This window comes from Arachis hypogaea, chromosome 8, assembly GCF_003086295.3.
Source record: "Arachis hypogaea cultivar Tifrunner chromosome 8, arahy.Tifrunner.gnm2.J5K5, whole genome shotgun sequence".
NCBI classification, from domain to species: domain Eukaryota; kingdom Viridiplantae; phylum Streptophyta; class Magnoliopsida; order Fabales; family Fabaceae; genus Arachis; species Arachis hypogaea.
The window spans coordinates 3,368,374-3,385,936 of NC_092043.1; positions in this window are offsets into that span (position 1 = coordinate 3,368,374).

Consider the following 17,563-nt stretch of genomic DNA (forward strand, 5'->3'; position numbering starts at 1 on the left):
TGAAGATCATGAAGAACACCATGAATACATGAGTTTTCGAAAATTGTAAGAACAAGATGAATATGCAATTGACACCAAACTTATAAATTGACTCAAGACTCAAACTAGAAACACAATATTTTTTATTTTTATGATTTTATTTTTTTTGTATTTTATTTTATATTTTTCAAAAAACATATAGGAAAAGGAAAATAAGAAATTCAAAATTTTTAAGAAGAATTCCAGGAATCTTTCAATGTTAGCCTAAAGTTCCAATCCAAGGGTTGGACATGGCTTAATAGCCAGCCAGCTTTAGGATATAAATCAGTCATACAACAGCTGATATTTCAATTAACTTGCCTCTATGCTGATGGTTGGAAGCCTCAATCCAAAAGAATTTGGATATGGCTTTACAGCCAGCCAGGCTTCAACATGCTTCATGAAACACTAGAATTCATTCTTAAAAATTTAGAATAATTTTCGAAAACAGATGAGAAATATTTTTTTTCGAAAATAAACAAAAAGAAAATTACCTAATCTGAGCAACAAGATGAACCGTCAGTTGTCCAAACTCGAACAATCCCCGGCAACGGCGCCAAAAACTTGGTGGACGAAATTGTGATTCATACTTAAATTGTTGTTCGAAATTGATTCCCAGGTAATGGCCCCAAAAACTTGGTGCTCAATACCATGGTCTAAACATAATTTCACAACTTCACTCAACTAACCAGCAAGTGTACTGAGTCGTCCAAGTAATAAACCTTACGTGAGTAAGGGTTGATCCCACAGAGATTGTTAGTATGAAGCAAGCTATGGTCATCTTGTAAATCTCAGTCAGGCGGATAATAAATGGTGATAGAGTTTTCGAATAATAATAGTAAATAAACAGAAAATAAAGATAGAAATACTTATGTAGATCATCGATGGGAATTTCAGATAGGCGTATGAAGATGCTGTGTTCCTTCTGAATCTCTGCTTTCCTACTGCCTTCATCCAATCCTTTTAACTCCTTTCCATGGCAAGCTGTATGTAGGGCATCACTGTTGTCAATGGCTACATCCCATCCTCTCAGTGAAAAAGGTCCAAATGCTCTGTCACGGCACGGCTAATCATCTGTCAGTTCTCAATCATGTCGAAATAGAATCCCTTGATTCTTTTGCGTTTGTCATCACGCCCAACAATCACGAGTTTGAAGCTCGTCACAGTCATTCAATCCCGGAATCCTACTCGGAATACCACAGACAAGGTTTAGACTTTCCAAATTCTCATGAATGCCGCCATCAATTCTAGCTTATACCACGAAGAATCTGATCTCATGGAATGGAAGGCTCAGTTGTCAGGCGAGGGCAACCATGCGTCGTACATCAGGAATCCAAGAGATACACACTCTAGCTTTTGCTTGTAGAACTGAAGTAGTTGTCAGGCACGCGTTCATAGGGACGGATGATGATGAGTGTCACGGATCATCACATCCATCAGGTTGAAGTACGAGTAGTATCTTAGAACAGAAATAAGATTGAATTTGAATAAAAGATAGTAGTAATTACATTAAAACTCGAGGTACAGCAGAGCTCCACACCCTTAATCTATGGTGTGTAGAAACTCCACCGTTGAAAATACATAAGTGATGAAGGTTCAGGCATGGCCGAATGGCCAGCCCCCCAAAACATGATCAATAGTCTCCTAAGATGAATAATGGAATAAAACCGAGACCAAAGATGTAACGTGGTCAAAAGACACTGGATACAATAGTAAAATGTTCTATTTATACTAGACTAGCTACTAGGGTTTACAGAAGTAAGTAATTGATGCAGAAATCCACTTCCGGGACCCACTTGGTGTGTGCTTGGGCTGAGCTTGAGCTTTACACGTGCAGAGGCTTCTTTTGGAGTTGAACGCCAAGTTGTAACGTGTTTTTGGCGTTTAACTCTGGTTTGTGACATGTTTTTGGCGTTTGACTCCAGAATGCAGCATGAAACTGGCGTTGAGCGCCAATTTACGTCGTCTAATCACGAATAAAGTATAAACTATTATATATTGCTGAAAAGCTCTGGATGTCTACTTTCCAACGCCGTTGAGAGCGCACCATTTGGAGTTCTGTAGCTCTAGAAAATCTATTTCGAGTGCAGTGAGGTCAGAATCCAACAACATCAGCAGTCCTTTGTCAGCCTTTTATCAGAGTTTTGCTCAGGTCCCTCAATTTCAGCCAGAAATTACCTCAAATCACAGAAAAACACACAAACTCATAGTAAAGTCCAGAAATGTGAATTTAGCATAAAAACTAATGAAAACATCCCTAAAAGTAGCTAGATTATACTAAAAACTATATAAAGCAATGCCAAAAAGCGTATAAATTATCCGCTCATAAGAACATCTATGGCTTCATGTGGAGAATCTAATGAGGAACGCAACACGAAGAAGACACTAGAAACTCCAGCGGACAGCATAGAGCGTAACTTTGTACTAGAACAAGTATAGGACGCTGTCATTGTAGAAGAAGAAGAGTTGGTTGAAGATTTAGAAGATGCTGAACCTCCGCATGAATCTAGAGTTGTGGAGAGCTCCGTCGAAGACACTACAATTGACGCTAAAGAGGATTTTGCACAGCCTTCAATGCAGATATCTTATGAAGAATTGGACGGAATGACCCAAGACTCAAGTTTTCTTGATGATGATAGTCACCACTCAAGTTCTCCTAATAATGAACTTGCATCCGCAAGTGAATTCTTTGAGATAGAAGAATCTTCCCCAAGTGAATATGAAGATGATGCAGAGGTAGACTTTTCTCAACCTCCTAGTTATGACTCAAGTGATGAGGAAGATATCGAAGACTTTGAGCAAGACATGGTTGAAATTGAGGAAATTTACAAGGAAGTGGAGGAATTCACTGAAGACCACAAGGGAGTAGAGCTTGCAGAACCACTGGACACACTGATCCCAAGGCCATTACCACCCAACACAAACTTCAAGTGGGTAAAATCCTTAACTTTCATCTTTACTTTTCCACTTGAATATAGTTTACTTGAAACAGATGGCCAGCTTAGAGCTGGTATGCAAGATTCACTGAGGTTTCACACTTCAATTTGAGGTAAAAGGATTGGTGTCAAGCTCAATTAAAAGGATCTCGGAAGCTGTTTGGTCACTGCAGTGAGAATTCAGATTACTTACCACCCGAATGGAAAAATGCAAATCAAGACAAACACGGGTGTAAAAGCAAAGTTTGGGATCCTGGAATCTATTCTGACATTCAACACCCCGGGAGCCTGGAAAATTGTTTGAAACTGCTCAAAGGCTTTACGTACCTTTTTTGGGACCCCAGAGGATGCTGGCATTCCAAACACTGGTGGAGATTTCTGGACGAATTCAAGCACAAGCCACCATAATAGGAAGCTCATCAAATGTCCAACTTAAGGATTTTAACTAAAAGTGCTAGGTGGGAGACAACCCACCATGGTATGATCGTTCTTTTTCCACTTTAGTATGTTTTTGAGTTTTGATTGAACCTAAAATTTTGCATAACATTCATTGCATTCTGCATAATGCATCATCAAAAAAAAAATTTCGCACGCGACGCGACAGCGTTGCTGACACGTCCGCACCATATGTGCATTGGGAAGAAAACAAAATTGAACAGAGAGTCACGCGAAAGCGTGGCTGGAGGCGTGCCTTTGGCACAACTTGATCCACGCGACCGCATCGCTGATGCATCCGCGTCATGTGGGAAAAATGCCTCCCACGCGTCCGCGTCACTCACGCGAATGTGTGGCCCTGTAAAATCGACGTAAAAAGGGTGTATGGCCGAACGTTGAGCTGGAATTGGGCTGGACTCGTGCTAGAAGCACAAGCCCTACCACGCGAAAGCGTGCCCCACGCGAACGCGTGCCTTACACGTCCACGTCGTTTTTCAACATAGGCCATCTACGCAATCGCGTCACCCAAAGATTTGGCAATCTGAGTTTCAAACAGAAAGTTGTGCGACCGCGAGGCTGCACTCGCGCTGAAGGCACGAATCACTTCGCGCAAACGCGTGACCCACGCGTTCGCGTCATTTCATGGAAGTGCTATCCGCGTGAACGCATCACTCATGCGTCCGCGTCGCCTGCGCCGCACAACTTATCCAAATCAGCCAAATATCTTATCTTTTTTCCCCAAATCTAAATCTTTTCTTTCCTTTCTTATTTCTTTCTTCCTTCCTTTCTTTTTCTTTCTTTTTTCTTTTAATTGGTGTTGGAAATTTATTTGGATCATTATTTTGCTTGTGGATTGTTAAGAAATTGCTTGACAATTATATATTATTTTTTTAAGGGTGCTTGCATGTTCAATTTAATACTTTTCATACCTTATTTAATATGCATGCTTTGTGTTTGTGAAAAAGCCCGTATGGCATTGTGCATTCTTAATTATTCTATCCTTCTACTCTAATGCCTGTTTTTCACAAAACCCTTTTCAATATTTCATTAATTAAATATAATTGTCAATACAAATGTTATTGTTAGTTTCTCACGACTAATAATACATTAAGGCTTGATTTACGGTACTCATGCCTTTGTCAGCATGCCAATAAACATCTTGCATTTAATTGCCTCAATTTATCATGCTATGCTTCCATTGATGTCCAAATTTCATGGAATCGCGACCATGTGTTAACGACATTCTTCTTTATTTTGGCATGATTCTTACTAGTACTGCCCTCTCCCTTGCTCTATCCCTTTGACTTCATGTCCCTTTCCTTTCTCCCTTTTTCAGGATGGCCAACAGGAAGGGTAAAGAGAAAGACTCTACAACGAGCACCAGCTGAGGAACCACAACCACCGCCCACCTGTAAATCTTAGCATGCACCGAGAATGGTGCAATCTTTAAGTGTGGGGAGGTCGATACCGATCTCCACGGGTTAGTTAGTCCCTTCTCAACACCAATTTTTGTTTTTCATTGTTGCATTTGCATGTTTGATTGCATGTCTGTTTTATTTTGTGCATATTTTACCACTTGGTTGAAGTAACATTTTCTTTTTCAAGAAATTTTTTATAGCATTTCACTAATTTGAATTAAACTTTTTGAAAAAAAACTTATTTGAAGAAATATTATATTGGAACATGGTTTAGAGCTCGAACACACAAAACCAGTGAGATTTTGAGCCTATTTGATTGGTTGCATTTTACCAACCAATATTTTATTTTTGGTGTGTGTTTTTCTCTCTAAAATTGTGATCTTTGTCTTGCTTAATTCTATATTTCCATTATTTGATGTATGCATGCACTTATATGATTGAGGCCTTGCTTCACTGAGCTTACATACCCATATGGCCTTACCTTTTATTATCCTTTGCAAACCAATGTTGAACCTATTTTACCCCTTGTTCTTTACTTTAGCTCATCACTAACTCTAAGCGGAAAACAATAATGTCCTTAATTTGAATCCTTGATTAGCTTAGACTAGTGAGAGTGCTCATGAATTAAGTGTGGAAAAAGTGGGTTTGGAAACGTTTGGTTAGGGAATTGAGTATGTTAGACTTTGTGTGAAAATGTGAAAAATGTTAAGAACATGTTTATGCATTCAACACCTTAATCATATGCATTGAAAAGAATAAAAGAAAAATAATAATAAAAAAAGTGAAAAAGAAAAAAAAAAGCAAATAATAAAAGGGGACAAAATGCCCCAAAGTGAATGGTGAAATCAATGCATATGAGGTGTACTTAAATTTAGGATGCATGAATATGTGGTAAACATAGTTAATGGACAGTTAGATCTTGTATTGTGATTATATGGATTGTCTTAAGTTAGGTGGGAAAATTTTATGTTAATTAAGGATTCAGATTTTAGTCCACTTGGCCAAATACAATCCTACCTTGACCCTAACCCCATTACAACCCTTAAAAGACCTCTTGATTTGTGTATTGGTGCATTAAATTTTTGTTGATTGTTAGATGAAGAGCAAGCTATAGAAAGCAAGGTTAGTAGAGAATTGAGAAAATTGACCCTAGACACTTGAGAGTTAGAATGATATATACTACCAGTAAGGGTTCAGTGCTTAATTCTATGCTCCCTGCTTTCATGAGCTATCTTCTTCCTGCAAGTTATTTGTATTGTATTTTGTGATTTAAATTAGTGAAATTCAGTTCATATTTACTCTTGAAGGATTTATTTACTTTTTCACCAAGTAGGTAGAATCATTTTAGCATGTAGGTGCATTCACATTCATGGGTTGCATTGCATGAGTCCTGCTTTTCCCTACTCATTTATTTTGTCTCCTTGAGCTTAGCATGAGGACATGCTAATGATTAAGTGTGGGGAGGTTGATAAACCACTATTTTATGGTTTATATTGTATTTAATTGAATGGTTTTATCAAGCTTTTCACCCACTTATTCATATGATTTGCATGATTTTACAATTCCTTCCTATTTTAGTTCTATGATTGAAAACATGCTTCTTTGGTCTTAATTTATCTAATCTTAATCCTCTCTTATTACCATTCAATTTCTTGATCTGTGTGTTAAGTGTTTCAGGCTTCATAGGGCAGGAATGGCTTAGAGAATAAAGAGGAAGCGTGCAAAAATGAAAGGAACACAAGGAATTGAGGAGATGACCAGCGAGAAGTCACGCGGTCGCATGGCTTATGCGACCGCGCGAAATGGAAGAAATCAGAGTGACACGTTCGTGTGCCTGACGTGACCGCGCGGATTGGAAGCTGCACGAACGACGTGAATGCGTGGACGACGCGCATGCGTGGACGACGCGCATGCGTGGACGACGCGCATGCGTGGTACGAAAAATGCTGAGTGACACGATCGCGTGGACGACGCAACCGTGTGACGTGCGCGATCTGCAAAATTACAAAAGTCGCTGGTAGGGATTCTGGGCTGCATTTTAACCCAGTTTTCGGCCCAGAAACACAGATTAAAGTCAGGGAACATGCAGAGACTCAGGGGAAAATTGGAGATTCAATCATTACTCACAATTTTAGGTTTTAGATGTAGTTTTTAGAGAGAGAGGTTCTCTCCTCTCTCTTAGGATTTAGGATTAGGGTTTCTATTAGGATTAGGATTGTTTCTTCATACCAGGTTCAATAATTTATGTTTCTCTTCTATTTTTGTTTACTCTGAAGTTTTTATTTGCACTTGATTTATGTTGCCCAATTGGCTTATGAACTTTTCCCTGTTAGAATTGACATCTCCATTCAATATAATTTGAGGTATTCCAGTTATTTATGATTTTAATTGAGCTTTCTATATTCTTGGTTTTGGTTGATTAATTGGTAACTCTTGAGTTGTCAAACTCAGCAGTGGTTGAAATTGGCAGATTCTAATTGATTTAGATCGCTCTAAAGCTAGTCTTCCCACAGGGATTGACTAGGACTTGAGGATCAAGCTAATTATTTCACTTGACCTTCCCTTGTTTAATAAAGGATAACTTAGTGGGATTAAAACCCAATTCTCATCACACCTGATAAGGATAACTAGGATAGGACTTCCAATTTCTCATATCTTGCCAAGAGTTTATTTTATAGTCATTTATTTATTTTACTTGTCAATTAACATACTTGTTTCCTTACTTTTAAAACCCCCAATTTACAAAACTCATAACCAATAATAAGAACATACCTCCCTGCAATTCCTTAAGAAGACGACCCGAGTTTTGAATATTTCGGTTATCAATTTATTTAGGGGTTTGTTACTTGTGACAACCAAACATTTGTAAGAAAGGTTGATTGCTTGGTTTAAAAACTATACTTGCAACGAGAATTTATTATAACTTCTAAACCATCAATCTTCATCTCTTCACCCGCTGAGCCATCTCTGTGACCAAAGTAGGGAATGGGAGTGTGCCTCTGACATGGGCTCACCACATGAACTTTCTGATCAGTCGGGGAAAGTACAGCTCCTTCCCCTCGATAATGCATCCAATCAAGACGAGCATGTCCACCGGAATATCAGTGAAGTGGGTGGTCGACAGAACAGAATGAGCGAAAATCTGCTACCATACCTTCGCCTCCTTCGTCAAGTAGTCAAACATCATCCCCTTGGGTTTCAGTTTGGTGGCATCCATCTCCCAAGGGGCGTCCGGATGAGCAATCACACTCCTCAAGGCATCATAATCATAGGTCAGGCTATGCATCTCCACTTTATCCCTCTGAAACGTGTCTCTATCACTGACCTTGGGCTGACAGTGGAGTGCCTGCTCAATATCGGCCTCTGTCATCAGAATCTGCCCACCTCTCAAGTTAACCGAGTCAAGGGTCGGTCTAAAGAAATTACAGTAAAATTTGCAAACCCATGACTCGTTCACTCGTGGTAGCTCCCTATCCACGAAAGACAGGCCCATCCCCTCAATTTGAAGCTCAATAGACCTCCTCAAATCGAAGGGAATCACCAGCTTCTTCTCCAAATTGAGGTGCCACTGCTGAAAGAGCAGAAAGCGAAGCTCACAGTACAGATAAGGAAATCTCTCTAAGTCGGTAGCAGGCAGAAGCTGATATAACTTATCCTTTTCAGAGAGCTGTATTCTAGCATAACTGGAGGTCTCAGAGTCAGTGGACAATTGAGACATCCCCTTCTTTCTAGAGGAAACCTTTGCTTTTCCCTTTCCTCTGTCTGACATCCTAGAAAAATAGAAATCACAGGATATAACATATTAAGCAAAGCAAAGGAGTGGAAAAACAATGATATAAACAACAGGCAGAAAATAGGTAACAGAGGGAAATTGAGATATTCATGAAGTAAGTCGAAGGAATGAACTTTTGGAATGCAAGAAAACAAAATTCAAACATCAATCAGAATGCAACCAAGAATTCATGTAATACTAGTATAATGCTTGTTTGTTAAGTAACAATGATTATCATGCCTCCAAAGAATATAAAAGAGTTAATGTGAGAACTAAAAAGAAGAGTTAGAGAGTCAACTAAGTTAAAAGTCAGAAAAGTAGTTAGAAATTAGTGGCAAGACAATTATGGAACTTAACCAAGTGAAGTTTGCAAAGTGTAAGAAACAAGCATACTCACTTTCATGAGGATGATTCAAGACATTGACAATGGGATATGGAATGCATGAAAGCATAGAAGAGAAAGGTAAATCATCATCAATGTTTTTGGTCACTAAGTTTGTAAAAATTGGTGTTGAACGATTAAGAATGTACTCATGTAACCTAAAGTAAATTGGAGAATGAAAATGGTTACATAAGTTAAATTACACCAATAATTACAACTTAAAAGAACCTCAATCGGAAGACACAAGAATAGGTCACTTGAAGATTTAAGAAAGAAGCTTTCATGGTGAATGAAAAAAAACAAGCTTGAAAATGACCATGAAGGATAGAAGTTAGACCTATCTTGAGCGGTTCATGACATAAAAGAGGTTTAAAATTAATTGGTTAATCAAGGTTCTGATTGACACATAATTCCATCAATTAGTTCCTTGAGTCCATCAATCAATAATGCACATGGAAGGGAACCAAAGTAAATACAAAAATGCTGGCCGGTTAATTCATGAAGTGCATTTGGCAATACCAAGTAAGGCTAAAGTCAAAATGTGCCAAATCCAGTTCACAATTAATAGCATAAGGTTTTTTTTCAGAAATTTTGGCAGCATTCTGACAGTAATTTGAACGTTCTCGGATACAAACAAGTAGCACAACTCAGCCCATATGGACTCAAAACAATTCAATAAAACTAGCAATCAAAAGGCCATATGAGCTGAAGCGTATATGCAGCATAGCAGCCATTTCAATTCGCATGATCCTTGGTTAAAATTAAACAAGAGCTAAACACAGTAAGTTCATACAAATTGGCATTATGGATTAGAACACATCAGCAAGAGCAGTAGTTCTCAAAATTGGTAGCAATATCAACATGTGAAAAGCACAAAACATCAACATCATCATCATTCAACAAAGTAGTTTAGAATCAGCCATTCAAACAGTAATAAACAGAAACAAAAATTTAGACCTAAATCCACTAACCACATCCTAACTACCTAACCACCTAGAATCAACTAAACATGCATCTCTAACTACCCTAATTATATCATAAAATAAACTAAGCTAACTGAATTACTTAAACAGAGTAGAACAAGTGTAGAGAGGGAAAACAGGGGGACCTGGAAAGGTTTGGAAGTAGAAGCAGAAATGGCAGAGAAAGAGTAGTGCCAACAGTGCCGCCACAAAAATAGTGACGGTGGCTTGCAGTAGAACTCAGAGACTGCAGCAGCACGGAGAAGGGGTAGCACTGCGTTGTAGGGCTGAGAAACAAGGGAGACAGAAATGGAGCAAGGGGTCGGGGCTCACGAACAAAAAGGGTGAAGAAGGGAGTTGGTAGTGATGGAAGGTGGTTTGCCGGCGGTAATGGGGACCGCGGCGGCTCTAGTTGTTGGTGGCAGGAAGGGAGACGGACAGAGATGAGGGGAAAATGAGAAAAGAAGAGAAAGGAGAAGGGAGAAATGAGGGTGATCGGTGGCGGTTTAGTGTCGGAGTGGTGTCTGGTGGCGAGATAGAAGCTTGCTAGTGGGTGGTTATGGTGGTTCTAGAGGGAGAAGGAGAGAAAGAGACGTTGGGAAGAAGGAGAGGATGATCGACGCGACTAGCTAGGGCTTGCGCGTCTGGGGTATTAGAAATTTTGAATCCACACGTACGCGTAGCTCACGCATGCGCGTGGGTGGACAGAAGGGGAATGTACACGGAAGCGTTCTACACGCGTATGCGTGGGTGGAACCAAGGATACATCGACATGGAAGCGTCATCGACGCAAACGCGTAAAAAGGAGAGTGCACGGCGACGCATGGGTTGAAAATTGTGCTAGGCGCACAATTCTCACGCCAAACCCGCACAACTCTCGAGAAAATGTATGGGACTTGCGTTGACGCATCGACGTGTACGCGTCGATCACGCGTACACGTGACTGCCCATACTTTTTTTTTACACAGAACAGAGCTTAAAATTCAGAATTGAAATTCTCCCTACATGATATACAACTCTAAACCAACCAAAATACAAATTAACACAATTTTTTAATTTTTGAGGATTTTTTTCAAAATTTGAGAAAACTTGTAACTCAAACAAAAACTCAAATTCAAATAATCATTCTTATTCCAAGCATCAAACCAACAACAACCTAGCAATCAAAGCAGTGTAAAGGGTATGGAAATTAAAGCAAACTACCTACAATGGCAACACAATTCATTCATTGATTATATCTACAAGAGGATGGAAAGAAGTTACCATGGTGGGGTGTCTCCCACCTAGCACTTTTATTTAAAGTCCTTAAGTTGGACCATTGATGGGGTCCTTGCTATGGTGGCTTATGCTTGAATCCATCCCTGAATCTCCACCAATGTTTGTATCTCCAATGTCCACTGGGATCCCAAATTAGGCGCATAAAGCCTTCAAGTAAGCTTAAGTAAATAACAAGGCCCCAAGAGTTTTAATTGTTAAAATGAATTCCGGGGTCCCAAACCTTGTTCTTGCACCCATCTTCTTGTTGACTGCCATAGTTAAATCTGGGTGACAAGGCTTGTGAATTCTCAATTATGCATCCAAACATTCTCCTAGACCCATGCAATTTAGTTCTATACCAACCATTGCTATTCAACTTTGAGCATACAACCATCATGAACTTAGAGTGATGTTTCCAACCACTACACAACTCCCTCCTACTTTTAATTCCACAAAGAGCTCTAAGTTGACCATCATTCTCAATCAAACCATATTCAAGTGAGAAATCAAAGCTTAGGGATAGGAATTTTACCCACTTTAATGTTGTGTAGGATGGTGACTTAGGAGGAAGAATCTCCCCACACTTGGACAATGCAAGGTCTTCTCCCTTGTGCTCTTCCTTTGCAACTTTCACCTCTTTGCAAGCTTCTTCAATTTCAACCTCTTCCTCTTGGTAGCTTCCTTCTAATTCAATATCTTCTTCATTACTTACCGAGGGGATAGGTGGTGAAGTATCTTCTTCTTTACTCTCTATATCAAGCCCAATGGGAGATGATTCAATTATAGATAAGAACTCCTTAATGATTGAGTCTGTCTCTTGATCAACCTCTTCAAAGTCTTCAACCATGATATGTATTAGAGGTTGTACACCCTCCTCAACATTAATATCAAGCTTCTTGGAAGAGGGCCCCATGATTCTACCTTCCCATGGATTTCCAACATCTCCTAAGTCTTCAACCACTTCTTCCAGTTCAATTGTCTCAACTTCCTCCCTTGTGACAATTCTTGCCTCAACTCCTTGATGAGAGAACTTTTGCGTGGTCTAGAAATTTACGGATAAATCCTCGTTGCAAGTATAGTTTCTAAACCTTCAAAAGTCCTTTCATACAAACATTTTGGTTGTCACAAGTAACAAACCCCTAAATAAATTGTTAACCGAGTATTTAAACCTCGGGTCATCTTCTCAAGCAATTGCAGAGAGGTATGTTCTTATTGTTGGTTATGAAAAAGGTAAAATTGGGGTTTTGGAAGTAAGGTGGGAATATATTATATGACAAGTAAAATAAAATAATAATAGCTGTAAAATAAACCTTTGGCAAGGTATAAGAACTGGAGGTCCTTTCCTAGTTATCCTTATCAATTGTGATGAGAATTGGATTTTTCTCCCACTTTGTTAACCTCTAATTATGAAGGTAAGTTAAGTGGATGAATTAATTCCAATTCTCAACTAACAATGAGTTTGATAACTCAAGAGTCACCAATTATTTAACCAAGACCAAAAGGAAAGAAAATTATATCTACTGGAATAACAATGCCCTCAGATTGGGAATAATAAAAAGAAATAATCATAAACTGAAATGCTTCAAATATCATTAAATAAAATATTCAACTCTTAACTGGAAAAGTTCATAAACTAAATTGGGATAAATAAAAATAAAGAACCTGGGATTGAGAGTCACTCCTAAAACTAAGAGAAGTCCTAAATCCTAATCCTAAGAGAGAGAGGAGAGAACCTCTCTCAAAACTAAATCTAAATCATGGAAAAGTGAATTATGAGAGCCTCTCCATGAATGAATGGATTCCCCCACTTTATAGCCTCTAATCTGTGTTTTTTGGGCCGCAAACTGGGTCAGAAACAGCCTAGAAGTCACTTCCAGCGCTTTCTGGTCTGTACAGGTCACGGAAAAGTGACGCGGCCGCATGGCTCACGCGGCCGCGTGGGTTGCGTTCCTGCCAGGTCACGCGTCCGCGTGGCTCACGCGTTCGCGTCGCCTGGCATCGAGGCAGCTATGACAAATTATATATCAAATCGAAGCCCCGGACGTTAGCTTTCCAACACAACTGGAACCGCGTCGTTTGGACCTCTGTAGCTAAAGTTATAGCCGTTTGAGTGCGAAGAGGTCAGGCTGGACAGCTTAGCAGTTTCTCCAACTTATTGTATTCCTTCCACTTTTTCATGCTTCCTTTCCATCCTCTGAGCCATTCCTGCCCTGTAATCTCTGAGATCACTTAACACACATATCAAGGAATCTAATGGTAATAAGAGAGGATTAATAATAAGCAAATATAAGATCAAAGAAGCACGTTTTCAATCAAAGCACATAATTAGGAAGGCAAATGTAAAACATGCGAATAATATGAATAAGTGGGTAAAGAGTTGATAAAATCCACTTAATTGAGCACAAAATAAACCATGAAATAGTGGTTTATCACTCCTCTTCTCCACCTTGAAGCTCCAAACTCACTCCTTCACTAGGCCCCTTAGTTGATCCTCCACATTCATCAATGGGAGTACTTGGAATGCATGAGCTTAGGTGGGAGGCTCTGTGGTTAATGGCTTCATTCATAGTAGCCAACTTGGCTTCTACCTCCTTAAACTCCTTTTTCATCCCCTCTTGTTGCCTTTGGATATGAGAGTCAAGATCTCTTAGTTCTAGTATGAGGGCTTCATTGGGGGGGCAGTGGTGGAAGAGAGGGTTTATTGTTTGAGGGGAAGGTATTGTAGTTGGAAGGTGGTTCATATTGGTAAAAATTTTGAGGTAGTGTATGAGAAAATTGTGATTCATGGGAGTATTGGTGTTGGAATGGTGGTGGCTCTAAGTATGGTTCATATGGTAGTTAGTATGGTGGATATGGGTTAGGGTCATATGGAGGTGTTTGGTGGTAGAGGGCTTGTAAGTAAGATGGTTCAAAACCATGTTGAGGGAGTGGTTCAAAGGCATATGGTGGTGGTTGTTGAAAACCACAATGAGGGTCACCACATCTATTAGATTGATATGCATTAGGAGTGGAATTATACCTATAAGGGACCGGAAGAGGTTGTTGCCAAGGAGGTTGATCAATCCTTTGAGGTTCCTCCCATCTTTGATCGCTCCATCATTGATGCATATTGTTATGGTAGTTCCCATTTCCTACAACATAATTTGAACCAAACTCATAGCCAAAATAGTGAGAATTCATAATAGTAATGGAAAATAAAAAAAACTAATAAGAACTAATGAAAACTAACTCCTAAAGCAAGCAAAAATTAACAAAGAAGCATATTAACATATATACAATAGCCAATAACATAACACCATTGCAATTCCCCAGCAACGGCGCCATAAATTTGATACAAGGTTTATTGTCGGTCTAGAATTTTCTTATTGGAAATAAGAACTTCGTTGTAAGCATAGCTCTAAACCAGCAAATAACTCTTACATCAAATTTAAAGTTGGTTGTCACAAGTAACAAACCTCAATAAAAATAACTGAAGTATTTAAACCTCGGGTCGTCTCACAAGGAATTGCAATGAAGTGGTCAATTATTGGCTATGAAGGAACAAGGGGTTTGATTTTATAAAAGGGACAAGAAAATATAAAAGCAAGAAAGGTAAATCAAATAACTAAAAAAAAGTAATTAATAGAAAAAAAAACATTCATGGCAAGGATTGAGGATATAGGCTTTCTATCTTAGTCACTAATAACAATAATTAACAAGAATTTATCTAATCTAGTTAACTCTAGCATTGGAAGAAGGTACAAAGTTATGTTCACACGAGAGAAAGTCAAATAAGACTAGTTAATCTCAATCCAAAAGTTCTAATCAACTCACTAATTGAATTAGCAAGAGATTAGAGTCAATGAAAATGATATTGACTAACAACTCTAAATCACCAATCTAAGTTGGGTGTTGTTGACTCAAGATTGCCCAATTTCTTTTTTCAGGTCAAGAAAGCTCAAAAGCTACTCTAGCATCCAACCAAGCATTTTGTCAAACACTTGGAAGGCAATAAAGGAAAGCACAATAAATTGCAAGAAATATAAAATCTAACAACTACCCAATGCAAGCAATCAACAATAAACAAAGCAATTAAGCACAAAGGCCTCCTCAAAAGTAGCTAATGAACAAAGGGTCATCCATCCTATAATAGGGACAAGACTCCAACAATCTCTTGAATCTAGTCCAGTACTCAGAGAGTGCCTCTTGGTCCCTTTGCATAATGCCATAAATTTCCTTCCAGATGTAGTCAGTTCTTTTTGGAGGGAAGAACTTATCCGAGAATTCCCTTCTCAATAGATCTCAGTCAGTTACCACTTCGTCAGGCTGGGAGTAAAACTACTCCTTTTCTTACCCCTCAAGAGAGAAGGGAAAAGCAAAGACCATAGTAGCAACTTCATCGGAGATATGCCTCCTAGCAGTAGAACAAGCCATTTGGAAATCCTTGAGGTGTCTAATGGGGTCTTGGCCCGGCAATCCATGATACTTAGGCAACAAATTGATCAAGCTATTCTTCAATTCAAAATTTGGATCTAAATTTGGATACCATGCTTGTAGTGGTTGAAGAACAAGATCCGGTGCACCTTGCTCATGCAAGGTAATCCTTCGAGGTTTTGCCATATGATTATCACCTGTAGTACTCAAGGATATGTCAACAGTCCCAACAGAGGAATAAGAAGTTTCTTCATTGAATGATGATTCTAAATTGCTCTTGAATTCGATTAGTGTGTCGGAAGGTTTCTCAAAAGAGGCCGATGCACTAGCCGTATAATCCAACCGACGTCTAGCTTGCCAAATGTGAAGTAAAGTTCTTTCAAGCTCAGGATCAAATTTGGCTAGACTAGGATTCGGTTGTGACCGAGTCATTCAACTCGGAAACCATAAGCTCATGCATTCAAAAGACCTAAAATAAAAACAAACTAAAGCAAGTAAACTATGTACACTATCTACATATTCATATAACCAACATTAAGACACACATTGCAACTAGTTTTCCGACAACAGCGCCAAAAACTTGACGAAGGATAATCGTCAGTCTAGAATTTATCAATGAGAAGTGCGTTGCAAGTATAGTTCCAAACCGACAACTAACTCTCAATCAAAGTTTAATTTGGTTGTCACAAGTTCAACCCAATACAAATTAACCGAGAGTATTGATCCCGGGTTGTCCTCAAGAGAACGAACAAGTGTGTGTATCAAGGTTGGCTAGAAATCCAGGGTTGAAAGACATAAAAATGAATTTAAACTAGCAAAGCTTAGCATACAAGGAATTTAAATTGCAAGAAATTAAATCAAAATAATTAAAGCAAGATCTAAGTAAATGGCAATTTAACAAGAAAATATATAAAACAAATTCTATTCTAGAACTAATTAAACAACTAAAACTAACTAAAGCAAGAATTAAGTAATTAGAATTTGGATTTTCAAATATGAAATGCAAAAGAACTCTTGGCTAAGTCATAGGAATTGAGATCACTATCCTTGTCTAATAACCATATATTGACAATTATGAGGGACCAATCCCATCAAGTCTACCTCTATACTTGAAGTATGTCAAATAGGCTTAATCAACATCAACCCATAAGTCGCAACCTAGTTACTAATCAACTTAGTAGTAGGCTAGTGTTAATGGGTATCAAATTGACCAACAAGGGTTCCCAAATCACCAATCCAATTAGACCCAATAACTCAAGGTCACTCAATTCCATTAGCCTAGGCCAAGAGTGTAGAAAACTACTTCATAACTAATAAAAACATTTTGTCAAATACTTGGTAGGCAATAGTTAAAGACATAGCTAAATTGCAAAAATCAAATAGAAATTAGAATTACCCACTAACAATTAATAATAATGTTAACACATCTATGACTATGAAACATGAAAACCTCAATGCATTAATGAGAATTAAAAATCAACAAGGTTCACAAAATGAGAAATAAAAGGGAAAATAAAGAGAAGAACACAATTCTAACACAAGATCTAAGCAAAATTATAACTAGCGAAACTAAAATTAAGACAATAAAACTAGAATCAACAAACTCCAATTTAGAAATTCAAACGAGAAAAGACCAAAATGCACTAAACCTAGAGAGAAGTGAGAGTTTCTCTCTCTAGAAAATAAAGAACAAAAACTAGCTAAAATTAAGTCTAATGTGTATATCCTTGATTGCCTCCTCTACCCCTTCAATCCTTGGCCTGTTCCCATTCAGAATCAAGTTGGACTTGGGCCTGGAGCAGCTCATAAATTACCCCAGCATGTTCCTTTAAGTGAGTCACGTGTTGAACGTCACGCGTACGCGTCGGCTGAACTCTGCGCAAGTCACGGGTACGGGGAAGGTCACGCGTATGCATCAGTTGAATTTTGCAATTATCATGTATACACGGCAGCCACGCATGCGCGCGGGA